This window comes from Rana temporaria, chromosome 5, assembly GCF_905171775.1.
Source record: "Rana temporaria chromosome 5, aRanTem1.1, whole genome shotgun sequence".
Classification (NCBI taxonomy): Eukaryota; Metazoa; Chordata; class Amphibia; order Anura; family Ranidae; genus Rana; species Rana temporaria.
In genome coordinates, this window is record NC_053493.1 from 21,889,117 (window position 1) to 21,915,930 (window position 26,814).

A 26,814-nucleotide genomic window follows, 5' to 3' on the forward strand; every position below is an offset into this window, starting at 1 on the left:
GACGCGGGAACGACGGCCATACTTTAACATGGGCTGTCTATTGTTACACCACCTCAATAGCAGCCATAACTTTGCGACGCGAAAAGACGACTAGCGACGACGTAACGAACGCACGTACCTTTGTGGATCGCCGTAAAAGCTAATTTGCATACCCAACACTGGAAAACAACGCAAACTCCACCCAGCAGCGGCCAAAGTATTGCATCCTAAGATCCGAAGGCGTACGAAGGCGTACGCCTGTCGGATCTTAGCCAAATGCCGTCGTATCTTGTTTGTGAATTACAAATTAAGATACGACGCGGAAAATTTGAAAGTACGCCGGAGTATCAGCAGATACTCCGGCGTACTTAGTCTGTGAATCTGGCCCATAGTGTTTACAAAATAGGGGATAGATTTATTGTATTTTTATTAATAATGTTTTTTACTACTAATGGCAGCGATCAGCGTTTTTTTCCTTGACCGCTACATTATGGCGGACACATCGGACAATTTTGACACATTTTTGGGACAATTGTCATTTTCACAGCAAAAAGTGCTATAAAAATGCATTGGCCCAGATTCAAGAAGCTATTGTGCCCGCGCAACCATAGGTTGTGCGGCGCAATAGCTGTTTTGCTCCCGCGTAGTGAATGCCCCTGATTCAGGAACATCGCTACGCGGACTGCAGCCTAGGATATGACAGGCATAAGCCTCCTTATGCCTTCATATCTCAGGCTGCATTCTTGCGTTGGCCGCTAGGGGGCGCGGCCATTGTGATCGGCGTATAGTATGCAAATTGCATACTACCACCGATTCACAAAAGTTGCGCGGGCCCTGCGCACGCAAGGTAGGGAGTTTCCGTACGGCGACTTTAGCGCAAGGTTGCTCCTGCTATAGCAGGGGCAACCAATGCTAAAGTATAGCCGCCCTTCCCGCTCGTGAAGTTTAAATTTCACGTCGTTTACGTAAGTGATTCGTGAATGGCGCTGGACGCCATTCACGTTCACTTAGAAGCAAATGACGTCCTTGCGACGTCATTTGCCGCAATGCACGTCGTGAAAGTTTCCCGACGGAGCATGCGCTGTTCGCTCGGCGCGGGAGCGCGCCTAATTTAAATGATTCCCGCCCCCGGCGGGATCATTTACATTAGGCGCCCTTACGCCGGGCTATTTAGCATAGCACCCGCGCAATTTACGGAGCTACTGCTCCGTGAATCGCGGGCATATCAAAATATTTGCGTGGGCGCAGAGAAAAACTCGTTGCCCTTTGCCCACGCAAATATTGCGCGGATCTACCTGAATCTGGCCCATTGTTTACTGTGAAAATGACAATTGCAGTTTGGGAGTTAACCACTAGGGGGCGCTGAAGGGGTTAAGTGTAACCTCATATGTGTTTCTAACTGTAGGGGGCGGGGCTGGACGTGTTACATCATCGATCGTGTTTCCCTACATCAGGGAACACACAATCAATGACAGCGCCACTGTGAAGAACGGGGAAGCTGTGTTTACACACAGCTCTCCTCGTTTTTCAGGTCCGGGGAGCGATCGCGGGACTCCAGCGGCGATCGGGTCCGGCGGTCACGGAGCTTCACGGCACTTAAAGAGGACGTACAGGTACGTGCTTGTGCCCAGCCGTGCCATTCTGCCAATGTATATGTGCAGGAGTGGTTAAATCACTAAAGCCCCGTACACACGGTCAGAATTCCCGACAGAAAAAGTCCAATGGGAGCTTTTGGTCGGGAATTCCGATGGTGTGTATGCTCCATCGGACTTTTTCTGACGGGAATTCTGACAGAAATAGATTGAGAGCTGGTTCTCAATTTTTCTGTCTGAATTTCCGCCGGATGTTTTCCCATTGGAAATTCCGTGTGTACGGGGCATTAGAGTGCGTGACCGGCTCCCAATGGAGTCAGTTCGCACATCTCCAGGGGCAGAGCGTACAGTAGAAGGGTCCCGTGCGTCTTTGGCTCAGTTTCAGGTCTGAATTCAGGCACAAAATTGGACCGAATTCAGACCTGAAACGGTGAACGGGGATGTACCGTACCCCCCGCTGTGAGCCGCGCCACACATAGTGTGAATCCAGCCTTATAGTGTATAATAGCAAAACAAAAAAACGCAATTTATATATTCTCTTAACCTCTGGAACATATATGTGCTTAGACCCCTTTCACACTGAAGCACTTTTACAGCGTTTTAGCGTTAAAAATAGCGCTATAAAAACGCTCATAAAACGCTCTACATGCATCTCAATGGACCCTTTCACACTGAGTGCTGCAAGCAGCATCTTTGGAGCAGCTTTTGGGCACTGAAAAAATGCTCCAAAAACGCCCCTCTCCATTGAAATGAATTGAAAGCGCTGTAAAAACGCCTTAGGCCGTGTACACACGGTCGGACAAAACCGATGAGAATGGACTGAGGTTCAGTTTCATCGGTCCAAACCTACCGTGTGTATAGCCCATCGGTCTGTTTTCCCTCAGTCCAAAATTTTAAAACATGCTTTAAAATCGAACCGATGGACCGCTGCCCGATCGGTCCAAACCGATGGTTAGTACAGAAAGCATCGGTTCAAAACCCGCGCATGCTCAGAATCAAGTCGACACATGCTTGGAAGCATTGAACTTCGTTTTATTCAGCACGTCGTGTGTTTGACATCACCGCGTTCTGACCCGATCGGTTTTTGGAACGATGGTGTGTACGCACATCAGACCACTTCAGCGGTGAATTGATGGAAATGGCCCGTCGGACCATTCTCATCGGTTTGGAACGACCGTGTGTACGCGGCCTTACCCTTTCATTCTGAGGCACTGCAAAAACGCCCTAAAACGTTAGGGTCTTAGCGGTGGTTTACCAGCACATTGGGATTGCAGATGAGGCTTTGCTCGAATAACGCTTGAATAACGCTTTAATAACGTTCCAATAGCGCTCGAAAAACGCTCAAATAACGCTCGAAAAACGCCCCAGTGTGAAAGGGGCCTTAGAGCTCTTCCAAATTACTCAACAAGCTATGATTAAACATAAGTCTACACAGTATATAAAGTCAATGCAGCTCCAGGTCATGTCAGGGAATAGCAGGCGCTATCTGCAGTTTCCCACGTGCATGCGCAGAAGGATGGTGGTTTGGCGCATGCCGGTGCTAGACGGAGCAGGACTGGGGGGGCGCGGCAGTGCATGCATAGCACGAGAATTGGGAACCTCTGTTGGCCTATAAAAGGTTGCCCATATCTTTTCCAAATTGCTGTATTGTCTTCAGCTCTCCCCTGTTCCTGAACCTGCATTGTGCTTCCTAGTGATTCCTGTTGTGACCCGGCTTGCCTTGTGACCTGCTCTGATAAATTCTCCAGTGTTTGACCCTTGGCTTGGCTCATAGACTTTGCTACTACCTACACCTGCCTGACCACAGGGCTTGACCCCCGGCTTGGCTCAGGGACTGTGGTATTGCCTGCACCTGTCTGGCCGCCAGTGTTTAACCCGCAGCTTGGCTTATCCTAACCACTAACCCCCAACCCTATCCCTAAACCCTAACCCTTACCCCTAACCCTAAACCCTAACCCTGTTATCACTTTGCTGATTGCTTACCTGTGTATGACCCCTGGCTTACCTCACCAGCCTCTTGCAGCAACTACCAACCTACTCACCAGTGTTCGACCCTCAGCCGGGCCTTTACTGAGTGTTCTGTATACACAGTCATCTGTACCCATTTGCAGCCTACAAGGACTTGCTCTTACACCTTTGCTGTAACCTCAAGCAGTCTCCAAGTGATCAACAGCTCAAGCCCTCTTCAACCTGCTGGCAACCCGTGCTTCTTTGAGCCCTATACCTCCTGTACCACCTTCAGGGGTATAATGCGCTTAGCCGCAAGGGGAGCCTATCACAGCATCTTGGCTTCGGATAAACTATATGACAGTTCATAACGCAGTGCTTCAGTGATCCTCCAAGTGTTAAAATATGATATTGAATTAACACCAAGAGTGCTCCTCCACCAGTCACACCAACTGTTCACCTCTAGGTATTGACTGTGACGGACCGGCTGGCACCGCGACTGGGTGCTTCTGCAAAGATACATCTTTCTTCACTCTGGAACCAGGAACCAGGTATTATAGCTGAGCATTGCACCCAAGAAGGAGACAGAACTAGCTTAGGTGCAAACTGGAACTAACTTTATTGTTTAAAACGGTTGTAAACCCCCACGGTTTTTCACCTAAGGCCTCGTACACACCACCGGATCTATCCGCTGGAATTGATCCGCGGATCAGTTCCAGCGGACAAATCCGGTCGTCTGTACGGCCTAGCGGATATTTATCCGCGGAGATTTCTCGGCCGGATCGATTTCAAGCGGATATAAATTTCTTAGCATGCTAAGAAATGTATCCGCTTGAATCGGGTCCAGCGGATTGATCCGGTGGTCTGTACAGACTCACTGGATCAATCCGTCCGCTCCCCTCCCTCGCATGCGTCGTAATGATTCGACGCATGCGTGGAAGTACTTACATTCCAGCGGCGCGCACGATGACGCGGCGACGGCTCGACACGTCACCGCGGATGAATTCCGCGCGGATTTTGATCCGATGGTGAGTACAAGCCATCGGATCCAAATCCGGAGGAGGAATCTCCGCTGGAAACGATCCGGCGGACCGTTTCCAGCGGAGATCCCCTCGTGTGTACGGGGCCTTAGGGTCACTAAAGGAAAACATTTTTTTTGCTGAAATGACTGTTTATTGGGTATAGAGACATAAAAGTTAACTGATTCCTTTTAAAAATGATTAAAAATTGAATTTAATCTATCATATAATGTGCCTCGGTTTTAAAGGTACATACATGAAGTTCCGGGTGAGAGGTGAGTCGGGAAGACTCACAGAACAAAAACAAACAAATCCAGGGCAGTGTTTTGTTTTTAAAATGAATCTGATTGGTTCTGAGGAGTTTTAGACACACAGTAATGACAGCTTAGACCACCGTGAAAATCTCCCAGTACCATGGTTTTAAGGAAACAGGCAACTGGGAACTGTGGAGATCACAGCAGAATTACAGCAACTTCAAAGCAAAAACGAACAATGAGCACATGAAACCAGTACTGCAGTAAGGTAAAGGAAGCTATTTAGCTAAAAAAAAAATTTCCTTTAGTGACCCTTTAAGGTGAAAAACCTTTTGTGCTGAAGCACCCCCGAGATCCCTACTTTTTCTTACCTGAGCCCAGTTGTTCCAGCGACGAGAACGAGCCGTGGGAGGGACGAAACACATCAGGTGAACACGGGTGGTGACGTCAGATCCGGTCAGCGAGACACAAGTCGATAACCACTTCCAGCTTCCGGTTTTTAAGCATTATAGCGTGTTTTAAAATGTAAGTGGATATTATTTGTTTCAAATCAAATAAAACGGAATTACACTATATACCTTCTCTCTGTCATCTGTACCAACTATCTGGAGGACATCCCAAGCTGCCATTGGAGTTCCAGTCTGTAGGACAACAAAGCTCAGCCATCAGTAAAAGCACTTGAGACTTCTGTCATGGAAGTCCATGATATCTGGTGAGTGGAAGGGCACACAAGAGGGAAGCACGGACTGCACAAATTGAATCCCAGCAGCACTTGACACTTTTATTTTGCACATGGAAATGGTTATGCACTAAGAAGATTTTGAAGTCTTATGATATTTTGTGAACTTCATGGACTTTATATGAACTCTGGCCCAGATTCTCAAAGGGCTTACGACGGCGCAACGCCATGTACTCCGTCGTAAGTCCTAATCTGGGCCGTCGTATCTATGCGACTGATTCTTACAATCAGTTACGCATAGATATCCATTAGATCCGACAGGCGTAAGGCTCTTATGCTGTCGGATCTTAAATGCAATTTTTTTTTTGCCGCTAGGCGTCGCCTCCGTCGTTTTCCCCGTCGAGTATGCAAATTAGCTAAATACGCGAATTCCCGAACGTACGCGCGGTCGACGCAGTGAAGTTACAAAATTTTAGGTTTGCGCGGCGTAAAGTTGCCCCTGCTATATGAGGGGCAACCAATGTTAAGTATGGCCGTCGTTCCCGCGTCGAAATTTATAAATTTACGTTGTTTGCGTAAGTTGTCCGTGAATGGGGCTGGACGCCATTTACGTTCACGTCGAAACCAATGACGTCCTTGCAACGTCATTTGGAGCAATGCACCCTGGGATATTTTTCGAACGGCGCATGCGCAGTACGTTCGGCACGGGAACGCGCTTAATTTAAATGCTCCACGCCCCCTACCCGGCTAATTTGAATTAGGCGGGCTTGCGCCGGGTGATTTACGCTACGCCGCCGCAACTTTACAGGCAAGTTCTTTGTGAATAAAGCACTTGCCTGTAAAACTTGCGGCGGCGTAACGTAAATGAGATACGTTACGCCCGCGGAGTTTTACGCCCATCTACGAGAATCTGGGCCTCTGTTGTTGCACTTGCACTTTAAATTGATATCTGCACAGTATTTGTTGTATTTTATAATTTATCATTTACAATCTGTCACATAGGGTAGCGCTTTTAAATTAGTCATGTCTTTAAAGGCACAGGCACCTTTAGAAAGCAGCAACCCATATTTAACATAAAATTTAATTAGCACACACACACATAATTTATGTAACTTGAATCACACATCTTTGTTATTGCACTTATTATCCAGCAAGTGCAGGAAGTATCAATTTGGCACACACAGACTGATTGGTTATTATTCACCTCTAGGTACTGACTTATTCACCTCTAGGTACTGACTGTGACGGATCGCCTGGCACCCCGACTGGGTGCTTCTGCCAAGATACAGATTCCCTCACTCTGGAACCAGGAACCAGGTATTATAGCGGAGAATTGCACCCAAGAATAAGACGAAACTAGCTTAGGTGTGAACTGGAACTGACTTTATTGTTTAACCACTTCCCGCCCGGCCTATGGCCCATTTACGTCCGGGAAGTGGTTTTGAAATCCTGACTGGACGTCCATGGACGTCCTGCAGGATTTCATGCCGCGCGCCCCCGTGGGGGCGCACAGCGTGGCGATCGGTGATGCGGGGTGTCAGTCTGACACCCTGCATCTCTGATCTCGGTAAAGAGCCTCCGGCGGAGACTCTTTACCACGTGATCAGCCGTGTCCAATCACGGCTGATCACGATGTAAACAGGAAGAGCCGTTGATGGCTCTTCATCACTCGCGTCTGACAGATGCGAGTATAGTAGAGCCGATCGGCGGCTCTCCTGACAGGGGTGGTTTGCGCTGATTGTTTATCAGCCCCCCCCTCGGATCGCCACACTGGACCACCAGGGAAGCCCACCCTGGACCACCAGGGAAGGGCAAATAAAATAAAAAAGCATTGAAAAAAAAAAGTCTTAAAAAAAAAAAAAGCTTAAAAAAAAAAAAAAAAAGATGCCAATCAGTGCCCACAAATGGGCACTGACTGGCAACATGGGTAGATCAGTGCTGCCCCACAATGTCCATCAGTGCCACCCCAAGTGTCCATCAGTGCCACCCCACAGTGTCCATCAGTGCCACCCCACAGTGCCCATCCATGCCCAGTGCCCACCTATCAGTGCCCATCTCTGCCACCCATAAGTATCCATCAGTGCCACCCATAAGTGCCGCCCATGAGTGCCCATCTGTGCTGCCTATGAGTGCCCAGTGCTGCCCATGAGTGCCGCCTATGTGTGCCCATCAGTGCCGCCTATGTGTGCCCATCAGTGCCGCCTATGTGTGCCCATCAGTGCCGCCTATGTGTGCCCATCAGTGCCGCCAATCAGTGCCACCTCATCTGTGCCCGTCAGTACTACCTCATCGATGTCCATCAGTGCCATCTCATCGGTGCCTATCAGTGCCGCCATATCAGTGCCCGTAATTGAAAGAGAAAACTTACTTATTTACAAAAAAATTAACAGAAAAAAATAAAAACTTTATTTTTTTTCAAAATTTTCAGTCTTTTTTTAGTTGTTGCGCAAAAAAAAATCGCAGAGGCGATCAAATACCACCAAAAGAAAGCTCTATTTGTGGGGAAAAAAGGACGCCAACTTTGTTTGGGAGCCACGTCGCACGACCGCGCAATTGCCATTCAAAGTGCGACAGTGCTGAAAGCTGAAAACATTATTTTCAGTTTCAGTGCCTAGAAGAACCCATGGTGCTGATTGTTGGGGGAGGGTCAGATGAGTCTGGGCATTTAAATCCTTTGAGATTGACATCACCTGGTCTTCCCAGACGATGATTGAGAACAATCCATGACACTGGCAGGTCTCAGCTTTGCAAAGGGGGCAGTGCAGGCTATAAATTCTGCAGGGTGCCCAAACTTTTGCAGACGCTATTTTGTTTTCTGTAATTTTGAAAGTGTAAATGATGAAAATAAAATCTAACTTTTTTGACATATTATAAGAATGTCTAATCTGTAATTTGATGCCTTTTGGAGATCTTTCCATCTTTCCTTGGCTTCGTTATGCACATTAATACAAATTTTTACCTGGGGTGCCCAAACTTTCGATCCCCACTGTATATACCATAGTTTGTAGACGGTATAACTTTCACTCACAAATTATTATACACTTACTGTTTTTTTTTTTTTTTTTTTTTTTTTACCAAAGACACGTAGTGGAGTACATTTCGGCCTAAATTTATGAAGTAATTTTATTTTCAATTTTTTTATTGGATGTGTTTTATAACAAAGTAGAAAATATTGGTTTTTTTTTCAACATTTTCAGTCTTTTTTTCGTTTATATAATAAAATATATCCTGGTGATGATCAAATACCACCAAAAAAAGCTCTATTATAATAATTATTATACACGATTTATATAGCGCCAACAGTTTACGCAGCACTTTACAATGTAGAGGGGGGCAGCACAATTACAGTACAGTTCAATACAGAAGGTACAGGAGGGCACAGCTCGTAGAGCTTACATTTTAAAAGGGAGGGGGTGGTGATACAAAAGGTAATAGCTGCGGGGGATGATTTGATGAGTGTGGCTTGGGGACAGTTGTTAGGTGGGTGTGGGATAGGCTTCCCTGAATACATGAGTTTTCAGGGATCTCCTAAAATTGGACAGGGTAGGGGCTGATCGGACATACTGGGGCAGGGAGTTCCAGAGGATGGGAGAGGCTCTGGAGAAGTCCTGAAGGCGAGTATGGGAGGAGGTAACAAGGGAGCTAAAGAGCACAAGGTCCTGGGAGGAATGGAGGGGACGATTTGGGTGATATCTGCAGACGAGGTTGGTGATGTAAATGGGGGTGATGTTGTGAATGGCCTTGTATGTTGTGGTTAGTATTTTGAATTTTATACGGTGGGGTAGGGGAAGCCAGTGAAGGGATTGGCAGAGAGGAGCAGCAGTCAGGGATTGGTTGTTGAGATGTATTTGTCTAGCAGCAGAATTCATAATAGACTGAAGGGGGAGGAGCCTGCATAAGGGTAGGTCGGAGACAGTTTTCAGTAGTCAAGGTGGGAAAACTCAAGGAGTGAAAAGACTATTAGGGTGAACTTCAGCTGCAGGAGTAGAGTCTCATCCAGTGACCTGCTACTGCTTTAAAGTAAGGAAACTACAGATCCAACAATCGGATACACGTGGCAGTACTTCCTTATCCTCCTCTGAAGAGCAGTATCCCCCGCCAAGGGATTGGTGTGCATACTTTCTTCAAACTTCAGCGCCCGCCTCTTTCTTCCTGCAGTGCGCCAAAACTTTAATGGAGTCCATTTTAACTCCTGCAGCACTGGCGTAAAGTGACAAAAGACCAGGCTGACGCTCTCACATGATTAATTAGACATGTTGGTTCTTCCCCACATTGTTGGAATGCACAATAACAGTCTATACAGAGTAAAAATGTTACTTGCCACCTTCCCTTGGAGCCAGATGAGATCCCCATGTAGCTGTAGCCGTTTGATAGGGGCGACCGCTGCTGGAATAACGCCTTAGCCCCACATTGGGCGCCAAATGTAGTGGCCTCCCAGACCTCTAGAGGCCTGATGATGACCTCCAGAGTCAGGGAGAGCTGACATCCATCTTCGTAGAGTGGGTTGCCAGGCATGGTGGGTGTAATGCAAAATGAAAGGATGGTTGACAGTCACTTTTTGAATGCAAATAAAGAGATTTATTGTCTCTTAAAGGGGGGGTTCACCCAAAAAACAAATTTTTAACATTAGATTAGGCTAATTACGGGAAGCACAATCCGGTGTTTTTTTTTTTAAATCAATGCAGTACATACCGTTTTAGAGATAGATGTTCTCTGCCACTTCCGGGTATGGTCTTCGGGACTGGGCGTTCCTATTTGATTGACAGCCTTCCGACCGTCGCATACAGTGCGTCACGAGTTGCCAAAAGTAGCCGAACGTCGGTGCGCAGGCGCCGTATAGAGCCGCACCGATGTTCGGCTTCTTTCGGCAACTCGTGACGCGCTGTATGTGATGGTCGGAAGGCTGTCAATCAAATAGGAACGCCCAGTCCCGAAGACCATACCCGGAAGCGGCGGAGAACATCTATCTCTAAAACGGTAAGTACTGCATTGATTTAAAAAAAAACACCCGATTATGCTTCGCGTAATTAGCCTCAATCTAATGTTAAAAAAAAAAAAAATTCGGGTGAACCCCCGCTTTAACAAGAACTGTGGGAGAGAGGGTTAGGGACAGGACACCCTTAGATAGATGCAATGACAATTAGCAGACTCTGAGACACAAACCGGATTCAACTTCTGTATTGGCAGGACCGCTGTCTCCTATGTTAAAGCGGGGGTTCTCCCTAAAACATTTTTTTTTCTAGCATTTGATTCAGCATAGTAGCGTGAGCTACAGTATGCCTTTATATTTTTTTTTAGCGCCGTACTCACTCTGTAATCGAGTAGTAAAGTTTCCGGGGAATGGGCGTTCCTATTCAGAGGGCTCGTGATTGACGGCCGGCTATGGCACGTCACGCTTCACGGAAATAGCCGAAAAAGGTGTTTGCTCTTCACGGCGCCTGCGCAGTCAGCTCCGATGTCTGTGCGCAGGCGCCGTATAGCGCCGGGAAGAGCCGAGACCTACTCCGGCTATCTTCGGGGAGAGTGACAAGCCATAGTCAATCATCTTCCCTCTGGATAGGAACGCCCATTCCCCGCGGGGAGTCGGAATCTTCTCTATAGGATTACACAGTGAGTACGGGGCAAGAAAAAGGCATACTGTAGCTCGCGCTACTATGCTTAATTTAATCCTACAATGTTGTTACTGAGGGTGAACCACCGCTTTAACTAAGCTTTTAACAGTTTCCAAAGATCTTCACACATAGAACTTGGCAACAGAGTATGGTTATTCTCTTATCTCACAGTTTCTGAAGGTTGACTTAAATCACTGAGCTCCCAGTCTCTCACTAGACTTCCAGATCCCAGCCGCCCACTGGATCCACTGAGCTCTTCCACAGCTAACCCGCTATATACTCCTCAAGCATCACCCCTGCTAACCCTGGCTTGGCACTGGCTGAAGCTTTCCCATTTCTTCACCGTCCCCGGCATGTGAGAAGACTGCTATTGTACTTCTTCAGGTTTACTGCCAGTAGTCCATGTTGATAAGGTGGATGGTCATTTAGTGGTGACTGCTTCCACTTTTCCTATGACCACGCCTGGTTCCCCATCCGGCTGAACCTTTGTAGCACGGTTGGACTATAATGCTGCAGTTTCCAACCCTATGCTGCTTCTCTTGCTCCAGGTTAGGCCTCAGGCAGCCTTGCAGCCAGGTGTCCCCGGGATAGGCCTCAGGCTTCTGGACTAGCAACCCAGGACGATATAACACACGTCCACCCAGACAGCCGTCCAGGTGGCACAGAACACCGATCACCTGACTCCACCCAAATAAATAGGCTCTCCCAGCAGGCCAAGGGACCAAAGAAACCCCTGCCAATTGGCTGAGACACCCGATCTATTCATAATCTGACCTTGCTATGCCCTTGTCGATCTAATGTCACCAGCAACAGTGCCACAGACGAGAGAAGGTGCAGCAATTAGAGAGGAATCAGTGGATCTTCTAACAATTAAAGTGGTTTTAAACCCTTTACAACCACTTGTTTCTACAGGTAAGCCTATTATATGGCTACCCCGGATATCTCCTAAACCTGCACGGTTTAGGAGATATCCCCTGTATCTGCATGTACCGACGTCATCGGCACATGCGCACTGAAGCAACGGCACGTTACCTGCGCAAATGCGCGGGGGGTGATGTCATTGCGGCTCCGGCCAATCAGAGCGCCAGATCCTGAGACACCCGGAAGTAACTCCGGAAGCGTTGTTGCCTGACAGTGCTGTGTAAGGGCACCGCAGCGGGTGCTTCGATTTCAGGTGAGAATTACATAATGAGCTAGCAAAAAATAAAAAATAAATGTTTTCAAAATTTCTATAAACGACGGCGCGGCTATTCGTTTATAGCCGCTCTGTCGCGATCGCCCCCCGGAGCTGAAGAACGGGGAGAGCCGTATGTAAACACGGCTTCCCCGTGCTTCACTGTGGCGGCTGCATCGATCGAGTCATCCCTTTTATAGGGAGACTCGATCGATGACGTCAGTCCTACAGCCACACCCCCCTACAGTTGTAAACACACACTAGGTGAACAGGGTTAGGGTTCACTAGGTGAACCCTAACTCCTACAGCGCCCCCTGTGGTTAACTCCCAAACTGCAACTGTCATTTTCACAATAAACAATGCAATTTAAATGCATTTCTGTGAAAATGACAATGGTCCCAAAAATGTGTCAAAATTGTCCGATGTGTCCGCCATAATGTCACAGTCACGAAAAAAATCGCTGATCGCCGCCATTAGTAGTAAAAAAAAAATAATTAATAAAAATGCAATAAAACTATCCCCTATTTTGTAAACGCTATAAATTTTGCGCAAACCAACCGATAAACGCTTATTGCGATTTTTTTTACCAAAAATAGGTAGAAGAATACGTATCGGCCTAAACTGAGGAAAAACAAATGTATATATGTTTTTGGGGGAAAAAGTAAAAAATATTGCATTTTTTTCAAAATTGTCACTCTATTTTTGTTTATAGCGCAAAAAATAAAAACCGCAGAGGTGATCAAATACCACCAAAAGAAAGCTCTATTTGTGGGGAAAAAATTACGTCAATTTTGTTTGGGTACAACGTTGCATGACTGCAAAATTGTCAGTTAAAGCGACGCAGTGCCGAATCACAAAAAGTGGCCCGGTCGATGACAGGCAAAATGGTCCGGGGCTGAAGTGGTTAAAGCAAAGCAGTGCCTTATTGCAAACAATGGCCTGGTCATTAAGGGGGGGGGGGAATCCTTCCGGTCTGTAAACGGTTAAATCACAGCAGTACCTGGAGGTGACTAATCATACAGTAAGTTGTGATATTACGATATAGGATTCGGTTCTGGTGATAGGTGCACTTTATCTTGTCCGCAGCTTTCAAAGGGTTAACCCTCGTTGAAAGCAAATTAGCATTATTAATGCACATATTAATTGCTAAGACATTTTATGTGGCTTTCATCAGGCAGTCACAAGACGGAGAATATAACTGGCTGCCCACAGATGGAGTGAAACAGATATAATTATGTGTGTGTAACTAGTTCTCTTTCACAGCATGCTGGGGCAATCTGTCCTTTTGATCTTCTGTTTTACTTAGAAAAGAGGAGAGGGGGTGGCAGATTTGCTGGCGTTTTGTATGATATCAGATTGGAAAAGCAAAGTGCTTTACAAGTTCGTGCCCTAAAAACTCTATTAGCCGGATTCAAAAAGACTTACGACGGCGTATCAGTAGATACGCCGTCGTAAGTCCGAATGCGCGCCATCGTATATTTAAGCGTATTCTGGAAACCAGATACGCTTTAATTTTTGCTAAGATACGACCGGCGTAAGTCTCCTACGCCGTCGTATCTTATGTGCATATTTACGCTGGCCGCTAGGGGCGTGTACGTGGATTTACGCGTCGAATATGCAAATGACCTAGATACACCGATTCACGAACGTACTTGCGCCCGATACGCTGTTTACGTAAGGCGTTTTTCCGGCGTAAAGATAAACCAACTAAAAGATGGCGCAGCCCATGCAAGGTATGGACGACAGAACAGCCGTCGTATTTTACGTCGTTTGCGGAAGCGTACGTGAATGGGGCTGGGCGTAGGTTACGTTCACGTCGAAAGCGATGAGTATTTGCGACGTGATTCTGAGCATGCGCGCGCACGCGCCGTACCAACGGCCCTCATTTACATGGGGTCACGGTTAATTTAAATGAAGCCCGCCTACTACATGCCTACTTTGAATTAGGCGGGGTTACGCCGGGCCATTTGCGCTACGCCGACGTAACTTAGGGAGCAAGTGCTTTGTGAATACAGTACTTGCCTCACTATGTTACGTCGGCGTAGTGCAAATGGGATGCGCTACGCCGGCCAAAAGATACGCCGCCATACGTGAATCTGGCTATCTTCTGACTTTAACCACTTAACAACCGCCGCGTGTAAATATACGTCGGCAGAATGGCACGTCCAGGCAGATGGACTTGCCTATACGTCCCTGCCTAGACGTGGGTCGGGGGTCCAATCGGGACCCCCCCTGGTACATGTGGCAGTCGGTAAGCCTCTGGGAGCGATCCGGGATGAGGGGGCGGCTATTCGTTTCTAGCCACCCCCCGCGATCGCTCACGGGAGCTGAAGAACGGGAAGAGCCGTGTGTAAACACTGCTTCCCCGTGCTTCACTGTGGCGGCTGCATCGAATGTGTCATCCCTTTTATAAGGAGACACAATCAATGACGTCAGACCTACAGCCACACCCCCCTACAGTTGTAAACACACACTAGGTGAAACATAACCACAGAGGGCGCTGAAGGGGTAACTCCCAAACTGCAACTGTAATTTTCACAATAAACAATGCAATTTAAATGCATTTTTTGCTGTGAAAATGACAATGGTCCCAAAAATGTGTAAAAATTTTTCGAAGTGTCCGCCATAATGTCGCAGTACCGAAAAAAATCGCTGATTGCCGCCATTAGTAGTAAAAATAATAAAAATGCAATAAAACTATCCCCTATTTTGTAAACGCTACAAATTTTGCACAAACCAACCGATAAACGCTTATTGCGATTTTATTTTTTACCAAAAATAGGTAGAAGAATACGTATCGGCCTAAACTGAGGAAATTTTTTTTATTTTATATATTTTTGGGGGATATTTATTATAGAAAAAAGTAAAAAATATTGCATTTTTTTCAAAACTGTCGCTCAATTTTTGTTTATAGCGCAAAAAATAAAAAACGCAGAGGTGATCAAATACCACCAAAAGAAAGCTCTATTTGTGGGAAAAAAAGGACGCCAATTTTGTTTGGGAGCCACGTTGCACGACCGCACAATTGTAAGTTACAGCGACGCAGTCCCGAATCACAAAACCTGGCCTGGTCCTTTAGCTGCATTTTGGTCCAGGGCTTAAGTGGTTAAAGATACACGCCATGCAAATGTTCAAAAAAAGTATGTTTTTTTTTTTTATTAACATGATCAGCTTTTATTTATATATGCAAAACCTTTATCCCAATCAGTGTTAATTTTGGCAGCAAATTTCGATTTAGCTTTAGTCTTATGCTGCATACACACGAGCGTTTTTAATGTCATGGAAAAAATGATGACGTGATTCTTGTCAAGCCTGCCTTGCCTACACACGATCGTGAAAAAAAATGCTGGAGCAAAGCGCGGTGACGTACAACACGTACGACGGCACTATAAAGGGGAAGTTCCATGCGGATGGCGCCACCCTTTGGGCTGCTTTTGCTGATTTCGTGTTAGTAAAAGTTTGGTGACAGACGATTTGCGCTTTTCAGTCTGTTACAGCGTGATGAATGTGCTATCTCCATTACGAACGCTAGTTTTACCAGAACGAGCGCTCCCGTCTCATAACTTGCTCCCGTCGTTAAAGCCTACACACGACTGTTTTTTGCGACGACGTGAAAAACGACGCAAAAAATTAGAGCATGTTCTAAATTTTTAATGGCCATTTTTCACGACGAGAAAAATGCTCTGGAGTCCACACACGACCGTTTTTAATGACTAATTTAAAAAATTGAAATTTTCTCGTCATTTCGCGTACACACAACCGTTTTTCGGGTTCTAAAAAATGACGTTTTTCAGGCTCTCGAAAAAGCAGTGTTTTTTTCAACTTGATCATTAAAACGGTTTTGCCTACACACGATCGTGAAAAAAAAAATTATCCATTAGTGTTAGGACATTAAAATGGAATTTTAGTTTTTTAGTCCCATTTTAGTCTCCTGCAATTGTTTTAGTATTAGTCGTATTTAGTCTACTAAATCTCCAGTACAAGTCTTCTAAAATCGAATGGGTGTAATTAAATTCTAATGCATTAGGGCTCTTTCACACGGGCGGACCGTTCAGGTCTGCCTGCCAGTTTTTTAGGCGGACCTGAACGGGCGCACCGTGCTCCGCTATGGAGCCGCGGATGTCAGAGGTGACATGCCCGCTGACATCCGACCCGCTCCGATCCGCCAAAGTGTGACGGAGGAAAAACCTACTTTTTCATGTCCGTGTTCATCCGATCCCCCCATAGGGGAGAGCGGAGAAAAGACAGGGTGGTCCCTGCACAGTGTGAGGGGACCACCCTGTCATCCGCCGGCTCAGCGGGGATCAACGGAGCGATCCCCGCTGAGCAAGCGGAGGTTCACAGGGTGCATCATTGAGTCTGCGAGACCCACGGTCGGAGTCACGGAGCTCCTGGCGGGCGCGTGCCCACAATTCCGGCTTCTTAAAGGGGACGTATATATACATCCTTCTGCCTGTCCGTGCCATGCTGTCGATGTATATACTGTAGTCGCGCGCTGGTCGGCAAGCAGTTAGGGTGAAAAAACATCTTACGATCACTGGCCCTCCATTTTACTTACCTAAACCCAGTAAAGTCCCGTGTCGCGAAGGCGCTCTTCCTGTGCTTGGTCTTTTTGGCTCTTCATTGGATAGATTCATAGCAGCGCAGCCTTTGGCTCGCGCTGCTGTCAATCAACTCCAAGGATGCTATGGATGCTGAATACAGGACTCGGGAGTGCGCCCGCAAGGTAACCCCCTTGGGAGAAAGCTTCCCAGAGGGGCTTATCAGAAGCGGGGAGGAGCCAAGATAGCCGCCGGGGGACCCCAGAAGACGAGGATCGGGGCACTCTGTGCAAAACAAGCTGCACAGTGAAGGTGCAGCTTGAAGCTTTTTTTGAAGCTTTACAATCAATTTAAGTGTAATGCTGCGTACACAAGGGGCTGGATTCAGATACAATGGTGTATCTATCCGCCCGGCGTAACGTATCTCAGATACGTTACGCCGCTGTAACTTTGGGCGCAAGTTCTGTATTCAGAAAGAACTTGCGCCCTTAATTAACGGCGGCGTAACTTATGTGTTGCGGCGTAAGGCCGCCTAATTTATATGGGAATGTAGGGGGCGTGTTTTATTTAAATTGTAGTTGACCCCGCGTTTTTGCCATATTTTTTGAACGGCGCATGCGCCGTCTGTAAAATAACCCAGTGTGCATTGCTCCAAATTACGCCACAAGGATGTATTGGATTCGACATGAAAGTAAATGACGTAAAGCCGTATTCGCGAACGACTTACGCAAACAACGTAAACATTTCAAAACTCAGTGCGGGAACGACGGCCATACTTAACATTAGCTACGCCTCATATAGCAGAGGTAACTATACGCCGAAAAAAGCCGAACGTAAACGGCGTAAAAAAATGCGCCGGCGGGATGTACGTTTCTGAATCTCCGTATCTACCTAACTTGCATATTCCTCGCGTAAACATACGGAAGCGCCACCTAGCAGCCAGCCTGAAATTGCAGCCTAAGATACGACGGTGTAAGACACTTACACCTGTCGGAATTTAGGGATATCTATGCGTAACTGATTCTCTGAATCAAGCACATAGATACGACCTCCCGCACTCAGAGATACGCCGGCGTATCAGGAGATACGCCGTCGTATCTCTTTTATGAATCTGGCCCACGGGCGGAATTTCCAAAAACAAATGTCCGATGTGAGCTTTTAGTCGGATATTCCGACCGTGTGTAGGCTCCATCAGGCATTTGAGAGCTGGTTCTCAATTTTTTTTCCGACAGCAAAAGTTCCTGCCTGAAATTCCGATCGTCTGTATGCAATTCCGAAGCAACAAAAATCCTACGCACGCTCAGAATCAATTTGACGCATTCTCGGAATCATTGAACTTAATTTTTCTCGGCTCGTCGTAGTGTTGTACGTTCAAAATTTCCGACAAGATTTGTGTGACCGTGTGTATGCAAGACAAGTTTGAGCCGTAAAAAAAAATCCACGGTTTTATTGTCGGAATTTCCGATCGTGTGTACGCGCCATAACTCTGATACGGGAAACAACCACAAGCCTCTGTCTGTGTTGCATTTGGTCATTATTTACAAAGAGTGTAAGGAAAAGTAGAGAGTATCAGCAGCTACCAGATTAAATTTCATGTATTTTTTCTCAGTTGCTGAATGTTCTGGTCTCCTAGCCAGAAATGTTCCTTTTTTTTCCAAGAAGCCACAAAGCAATTTCTCGACTGTTCACGGTACCCAAAAGAGCGCATGAACTAAAATACGTTTAGATGGGATAAGCGAGCAGCTAGGCATGCAGAGGACTCACACAGGGCTGGTAAACAACTCGGCGTTGTGCTGTTCATCTTGCACTTGGCATGAGCTGTTGGTTGGAGGTGACGGCCGGGGAAGAGCTGCCAGTTTAAAGAGTAACTCCACTTCTGATGAGAAAAAAGCAAACCCCTCCAGGAATTGTATGTAAATCGCAGGGATTTTAACCTCATTCGGCCAAAGGGTAAGACAAATCTTAAAGGGGTTGTAAAGGTTACTTTTTTATTTTCTAAATCAGTTCCTTTAACCACTTAAGGACCCATTCACGCCGATATACGTTGGCAGAATGGCACGGCTGGGCACATCCACGTACATGTACGTGGCTCTTTAAGCCCAGTGACCCGGGTCCAAAGCTCCGTGATCGTGGCCGCGGGACTCGCGTACCCGATCGCCGCTGGAGTCCCGCGATCGGTCCCCGGAGCTGAAGAACGGGGAGAGCTGTGTGTAAATACAGGTTCCCCGTTCTTCACTGTGGCGCTGTGAAAAAATGGTGTTGAGTTATTCACTTTACGGTCAACACTGAGGACAAGGGGGCACTCTCTACGTCTAGAGGAAAAGAGATTTCATCTCCAAATACGGAAAGGTTTTTTCACAGTAAGAGCTGTGAAAATGTGGAACAGACTCCCTCCAGAGGTGGTTCTGGCCAGCTCAGTAGATTGCTTTAAGAAAGGTCTGGATACTTTCCTAAATGTACATAAAATAACTGAGTACTAAGATTTGAAGGTAAAGTTGATCCGGGGTAAATCCGATTGCCTCTCGGGGGATCAGGAAGGAATTTTTTTCCCTGCTGTAGCAAATTGGATCATGCTCTGCTGGGGTTTTTTGCCTTCCTCTGGATCAACTGTGGGTATGGAGTTGGGTGTATGGGATTGTACTGTGTTTTTTATTTTGTTTGTTTATTTTTTGTGGTTGAACTGGATGGACTCTTTTTTCAACCTGACTAACTATGTAACTATGTAACTATGTAGCTGTCATCAATCGTGTGTTCCCTCTTATAGGGAACCACAATCGATGACGTCACACCTACAGCCACACACCCCTACAGTTAGAAACACACATGAGGTCACACATAACCTCTTCAGCGCCCCCTTGTGGTTAACTCCCAAACAGCAATTGTCATTTTCACAGTAAACAATGCATTTTTAATGCATTTCTTGCTGTGAAAATGACAATGGTTGCAAAAATGTGTCAAAATTGTCTGAAGTGTCCGCCATAATGTCGCAGTCACGAAAAAAATTGCTGATCGCCGCCATTAGTAGTAAAAAAAAAAAATTATAAAAATGCAATAAAACTATCCCCTATTTTGTAAACGCTATAAATTTTGCGCAAACCAATCGACAAACGCTTATTGCGATTTTTTTTTTTACCAAAAATAGGTAGAAGAATACGTATCGGCCTAAACTGAGGAAAAAAAATAATGTTTTATATATTTTTGGTGGATATTTATTATAGAAAAAAAGTATAAAATATTGCATATTTTTTTCAAAATTGTCGCTCTATTTTTGTTTATAGCGCAAAAAATAAAAACCGCAGAGGTGATCAAATACCACCAAAAGAAAGCTCTATTTGTGGGGAAAAGGACGCCAATTTTGTTTGGGAGCCACGTCGCACGACCGCAAAATTATCAGTTAAAGCGACGCAGTGCCGAATCGCAAAAAGGGGCCGGGTCTTTTACCTGCCGACCAGCGTGCGACTATATGTGTCGACAGCATGGCTCGGACAGGCAGACAGACATACCCGTACGCCCCCTTTAAGATCGTGGACGCGCGCGCCACGAGCCCCGTTTACTTCCTTTCTATACGCATTTGGGCTCACTGATATAATGCTGGAGCTGGCTCATGTCTAATCTCCTCTTGGTCCCTCCCCCTCCCTTCCTTATTTTCTTTTCTACAACTACCTTTTTCCTTTACTTTCTTTTCTGCACTTAGAACTCTGGCTTAAATTTTCTTTTGATGTTTACTTGACGTTTGTTAATCTTTATGCTCAATATCACTTGTGACTGTCATTTAACAGTTATTGATAAGTTCAATTGTTACCATTTGTAATTCTACATGATAACAACTGCATATTAGTTGGGAGCTGCGACTCCCGAATTAAGCTTTTCTTACTTTTCTTTCAATAAACTGGATGTAATAAAAAAAAAAAAAAAAAAAGTTGCAACGACCGCGATTTTATTCTTTAAGGTCTTTGCTATGTAATTTTCTAGCAAATAAATGATGATTTTTAAATGTAGAAGAGAAATGTCAGAATTGGCCCGGGTGCTCCAGAACGCCTGAAGGTGCTCCCTGCATGTTGGGCCTCTGGATGTGGCCACGCTGTGTAAAAGTCTCACACATGTGGTATCGCCATACTCAGGAGGAATAGCAGAATGTGTTTTGGGGTGTAATTTGTGGTATGCATATGCTGTGTGAGAAAAAACCTGCTAATATGACAATTTTGAGAAAAAAAGATTTTGATTTTGCAAAGAACTGTGGGAAAAAATTACAACTTCAAAAAACTCACAATGCCTCTTTCTAAATACCTTGAAATATATTCTTTCCAAAAAGTGGTCATTTGGGGGGTATTTGTACTTTCCTGGCATGTTAGGGTCTCAAGAAATGAGATAGGTCGTCAGTACTTCGGGTGTGATCAATTTTGAGATATTGGCACCATAGCTTGTGGACTCTAGGGCCCAGATTCTCAAAGGACTTACGACGGCGCAGCGCCATGTACACCATCGTAAGTTCGAATGAGAGCCGTCGTATCTATGCGGCTGATTCTTAGAATCAGTTACGCATAAATTTGGCTAAGATACGAGCGGCGTAAGTCTCTTACACCGTTGTATCTTAGGGTGCATATTTACGCTGGCCGCTAGGTGGCGCTTCCGTATATTTCCGCGTTGAATATGCTAATGAGCTAGATACGCCGATTCACGAACGTACGTGCGCCCGGCGTAGCAAGATACGTCGTTTACGTAAGACATACGCCGGCGTAAAGTTACCCCTCATAAAGCAGGGGTAAGTCATGTTAGGTATGGACGTCGGAAACATCGGAACAGCGTCGTGTTTTACGTTGTTGTGAATGGGGCTGGACGTAAGTTACGTTCACGTCGACTAGGCATTGAGCGGGCGTAATTTAATTTGAAAATTCTACGTGATACTGAGCATGCGCCGTTCGAAAAAAGCGTCATTTACGTGGGGTCATGATTAGTTTACATAAAACACGCCCCCCTGTTCCTCATTTGATTTAGGCGCGCCGCCGTAACTTTAGACGCAAGTGCTTTGTGAATACAGCACTTGCCTCTCTAAGTTGCGGCGGCGTAGCGTAACTACGATACGCTACACCTGCCTACATTTACGCCGCTGACTGTGAATCTGGCCCTATAACTTTCACAAAGACCAAATAATATCCACCAATTTGTACTTATTTTTACCAAAGATATGTAGCAGTATAAATTTTAGCCAAAATTTATGAAGAAAAAATACTAATTTGCTACATTTTAAAACAGAAACAAAGAAAAATTCATTTTTTTTACAGAATTTTTTAGTATTTTTTCTCTTATAGCGCTAAAAATAAAAAAAACAACGCTGATTAAATACCACCAAAAGAAAGCTCTATTTGTGTGAAAAAAAGGACTAAAATTTTATTTGGGTACAATGTTGTATGACTGAGTAATTGTCATTCAAATTGTGAGAGCACCGAAAAGCTGAAAATTGGTCTGGTTATTAAAGTGGAGGTTCACCCAAAAACTCAATTTTTAACATTAGATTGATGCTCATTTTGTCTAGGGGAATCGGGTGTTTTTTTTTTTTAAATCGAAGCAGTACTTACCGTTTTACAGATACATCTTCTCCGCCGCTTCCGGGTATGGGCTGCGGGACTGGGCGTTCCTATTTGATTGACAGGCTTCCGACGGTCGCATACAGCGCGTCACGATTTTCCGAAAGTAGCCGAACGTCGGTGCGCAGGCGCCGTATAGAGCCGCACCGACGTTCGGCTTCTTTCGGCTACTCGTGACGCGATGTATGCGACCGTCGGAAAACTGTCAATCAAATAGGAACGCCCAGTCCCGCAGCCCATACCCGGAAGCCGCGGAGGAGATCTATCTCTAAAACGGTAAGTACAGCTTCGATTAAAAAAAAAAAACACCCGATTCCCCTTCACAAAACGAGCCTCAATCGAATGTTAAAAATTGTTTTTCGGGTGAACCCGCTTTAAAGGGGTGTTCCAGCCTTTTTTTAAGTTTATTAAAAGTCAGCAGCTACAAAAAGTGTAGCTGCTGGCTTTTAATAAACAGACACTTACCTTCTCCACGGCTCCAGCGACGCGCCGGCCGGGGCTCCGCTTCTCGCCGGCCGGCGTCTTCATTCCTAGTGTGGGCACCTGGCAGTGACAGCTTTCGGCTTCACGGCCGGGCACCCACTGCGCATGCGCGAGCGGCGCGGCGCCATCCGATTGGACAGGCGCTCGCCTACAGGGAGGGGCTGCAATAAGGCGATTAAGCTAATCGCCTTACCAGCCCCTTGGCGGAAGGAGGAAGTGGGACAGGAAGTCCCCTTCTCCTGAAGCCCCCACTCCCTCCCCCCAAAAAATTGCATGCCAAATTTGGCATGTAAGGGGGCGAGGAGTGGGTTAAGCGGAAGTTCCATTTTTAGGTGGAACTCCGCTTTAAGGGGGTTTAAGTGCCCAGTGGTCAAGTGGTTAAACAGACTTATCTTAGCAGAGGCTCCCTGAGACCTGAAAAATAGTTCAAGGGCTTCTCTGTGGTAAAAAGGTTGAAAATCCTTTTCAACACAGAATGAAAAAACAAAACACACATGAAAAATGCAGGATTACCTAAAAAAATAACATTTTCTTGAGGTTTATTTCATTTTAAATTTACACTAAACAATTATCAGGGTCATTTATTTTGTGAATAAGGAACCTGATTGACTGACTGAATGGCCCCCGGCCTTGTAGTAAAATAACATTAGCATAGTGTTTGCCTTTGTACTGCAGACTAGGTCACAATGTTGCCCTTTTTTCCGTAACAAAGTCTTCCACTTGTCAGGCTTAATATTGCTTAGTTCATTTGTCAGGCTTCCCGGCATACGTTTGAGTACATATCGCCTCAAATATCAGTCAGGCAAGAAGTGCATTTATAATTAAAATGTTTGGCTTGACCCGGGTATTCAGAGACATGACTACAGAGAAACTCAAGCAAAGGATTTCCAGATTTAGTACACAGCGTGGTCCCTTTGCAGTTTGGAACGTGCCTGTTCGCTTTTTAATCGTTTTAAAATACATGTAATACATTTTTATGTAAATTAAGATACTCTAGAAAAATCTAAGCATTTTTTTTCTTTACAAGGAGTTCTAAAAGAATGAATAGGATTTGAAAGCCCGGAGACATCATCTGGGTTATGTGTGAACTATTACTCCTCTCTCCCATTGGCAGGAAAACCAGTTTATACTTCCTCTACTTGTGTGACGTGAAAGCAAATATCCGAAATGAGTGTATTAGTGTGCATTCAACTCTAAAAAAATATAGGTAGATATCCTGAAGCCAAATTCTTCTTTGCAGTGGCTGTACCTGCAAAGTTGATCTACACTAGGGTGACCAGACATCCCTGGTTTCCGGGGACAGTCCCCGGATTGAGGACACTGTCCCCTGGACTAAATCTGTCCCCGGTTTAGGTTTAGGTTTAGGGGTGTGCTATGCACAGTTTGCATAGTTCAGCTCTGTTTTTACAGGCTGTCTACAACTCACGTCCACCATTCATTGGCTCTTACCTCTGCACCACTCTCCCCCATCTCTGCACACATCTCCCTCCTCAGCCCTCCCGCCTTCCCCCAAAAGTTTCTTCACATCTCATCTACCTGGCTCAAGTCTGGTGGCTCCACCTCTCTCACTTGCAGGGAGATCATTGGTCGGCATCTGTGCATGCGGGCACAGGTGGGGATCACAGTGCAACTTACCACGTGATGCCTCATACCCAGGCCCGGATTTCCCACAAGGCCACTGAGGTCAGGCCTTGGGGCGGCAGGGCTCCAAGGGGCGGCAGTAGCATGGAGTCCCCCTGACGCCCGGAACATACAGTTAAGGGTGGTAAGTTATGGGGGAATCCGCTCACTTGTTAACACTTGTAAAATATGTGCTCCCGTCCATCCTCCCCTCTCCCCCTCACCCCACATACCTCTCTCTGCTGGCTCTGTCTTCAGGACTCTGTCCTCCCCCCGGCCACCGAGTCTGTCTCCTGTCCCTGCTGCCGATGTGCACAGTGAGAGGGGAGAGCTGTGCTCTTCCCATCTCAGCTGTGACAGGAGTTCTAGCACAGTGCTAGGACTCCTGTTTTGGAGGTGACAGGGTCAATAAAGAGAACATGTCACCTCCAATTGCTAACACACAGGAAATTGTTTTCTCCTGTGTGATAGCAAAAAAGTTAAGTGAACATTTTTTTTTGATAATAAATAAATAAATAAATAAATAAATAAATAAATAATAATTAAATTAATAAAAAAAAAGAAAAGAATAAGAAAAATAAGAAGAAAAATAAGAACAAAATGATACAAAAATTAAAACAAGTAAGCGACAAGCTACAAAAAAAGGAATAAAAAAGTAAAAAAACAAACAAAACATATTTGAACTGACCGTGCCGCACATTCTCTGTTGATTTGGGGGGGGAGGGTTCGGTTAGTGGGAAGGGGGTGCATTGTGGAACCTGGCCTTGGGGCGGCAGGGAGAGCAAATCCGGCCCTGCTCATACCACCACGGACCACACTGCACCTGCATTTTCCTTTGTCCCAACAGTGAGCACAGGTCAGGCAGGGATCTGTGAGAGCCGCTGAGAGGAAAGCTGTTCTTGTTAACACAGACAGTGGGGAGTGGGAAGCGAAGGACGGGAGATGGAGATGGCAGAACAGAGTAACATCACAGTCCAGCAGAAAACAAAGCCCTGGGTGCAAGGGCCACATGAAATGGGCTGGCGGATCAAATTCGGCCTTGTGTTTGACACATGTGATATATAGTATATAGACCTATAGATTATATAGATATCGAGGGCACAGGCAATGCCAGCAAGTGCAAGCACTGTACATGTCAGGGACAGGGGAGGGGAGGCAGGGTAACCTTAAAACAGAGGGGGTCTAGGCCATCAGGATAAATTGGATTGAACTTTTTGCAAAAGCACACACCCTTTAAGTGTTTAAATTAAATGAGACCCCAACTGGTCTCCAGTTGACAATGGTAATTACCAATGTATTATAATCTTTGTAATAAAGTAACCCCAAGCAACAGTAGATATAATGTGGCCTTTTGAAGATGTTTTCAGAATTGTCAACCTGGGAGAGCAGTTTTTAAGATAAGCAAGTGGCACATGGTGTGGCTAAAGTCGGTCTGGCTTAATTATTTAAGGGGTATGCCCTAATAGAGGACTTACAAATTTACATAGGTTAAAAGGAAATGCTGAGTAAATAAGGGCCAGATTCACGTAGAATCGCGGCGGCGAAACGTATCCTAGATACGTTACACCGCCGCAATTTTTCATCGCAAGTGCCTGATTCACCAAGCACTTGTGGTGAAAACTACGCCGGCGGCCTCCGGGGCAAGGCGGGCCAATATAAATGGGCGTGTGCCATTTAAATTAGGCGCGCGCCCGCGCCGGACCTACTGCTCATGCTCCGTTTCCGAACTCCCGCCGTGCTTTGCGCGCCCTGACGTCATTTTTTTGAACGGCGACGCGCGTAGCGTGCTTCCGTATTCCCGGACGGCTTAAGCAAACGACGTTAAATTTTGAATTTCGACGCGGGAACGACGGCCATACTTTAGACAGCAATACGCTTGCTGACTAAAGTTAGGGCAGCAAAAAAAACGACTAACTCTGCGACGGGAAACTAGACTAGCGGCGACGTAGCGAACGCGAAAAACCGCAGTGGATCCGCCGTAACTCCTAATTTGCGTACCCGACGCTGGTTTACGACGCAAACTCCCCCCAGTGGCGGCCGCGGTACTGCATCCTAAGATCCGACAGTGTAAAACAATTACACCTGTCGGATCTTAGGGATATCTATGCGTAACTGGTTCTATGAATCAGTCGCATAGATAGAAACAGAGATACGACGGCGTATCAGGAGAAACGCTGTCGTATCTCATTTGTGAATCTGGCCCTATGAACTTAGCGAAAAAAGATGCCAAGAGGATCCAAAAAAGTGTTACTGTGTGGCATTCACATGAAGCACCTACCCTGGAAGGGCCCACTAAGGATGCTCCTACTTAGCAACCTATCCTCTACCA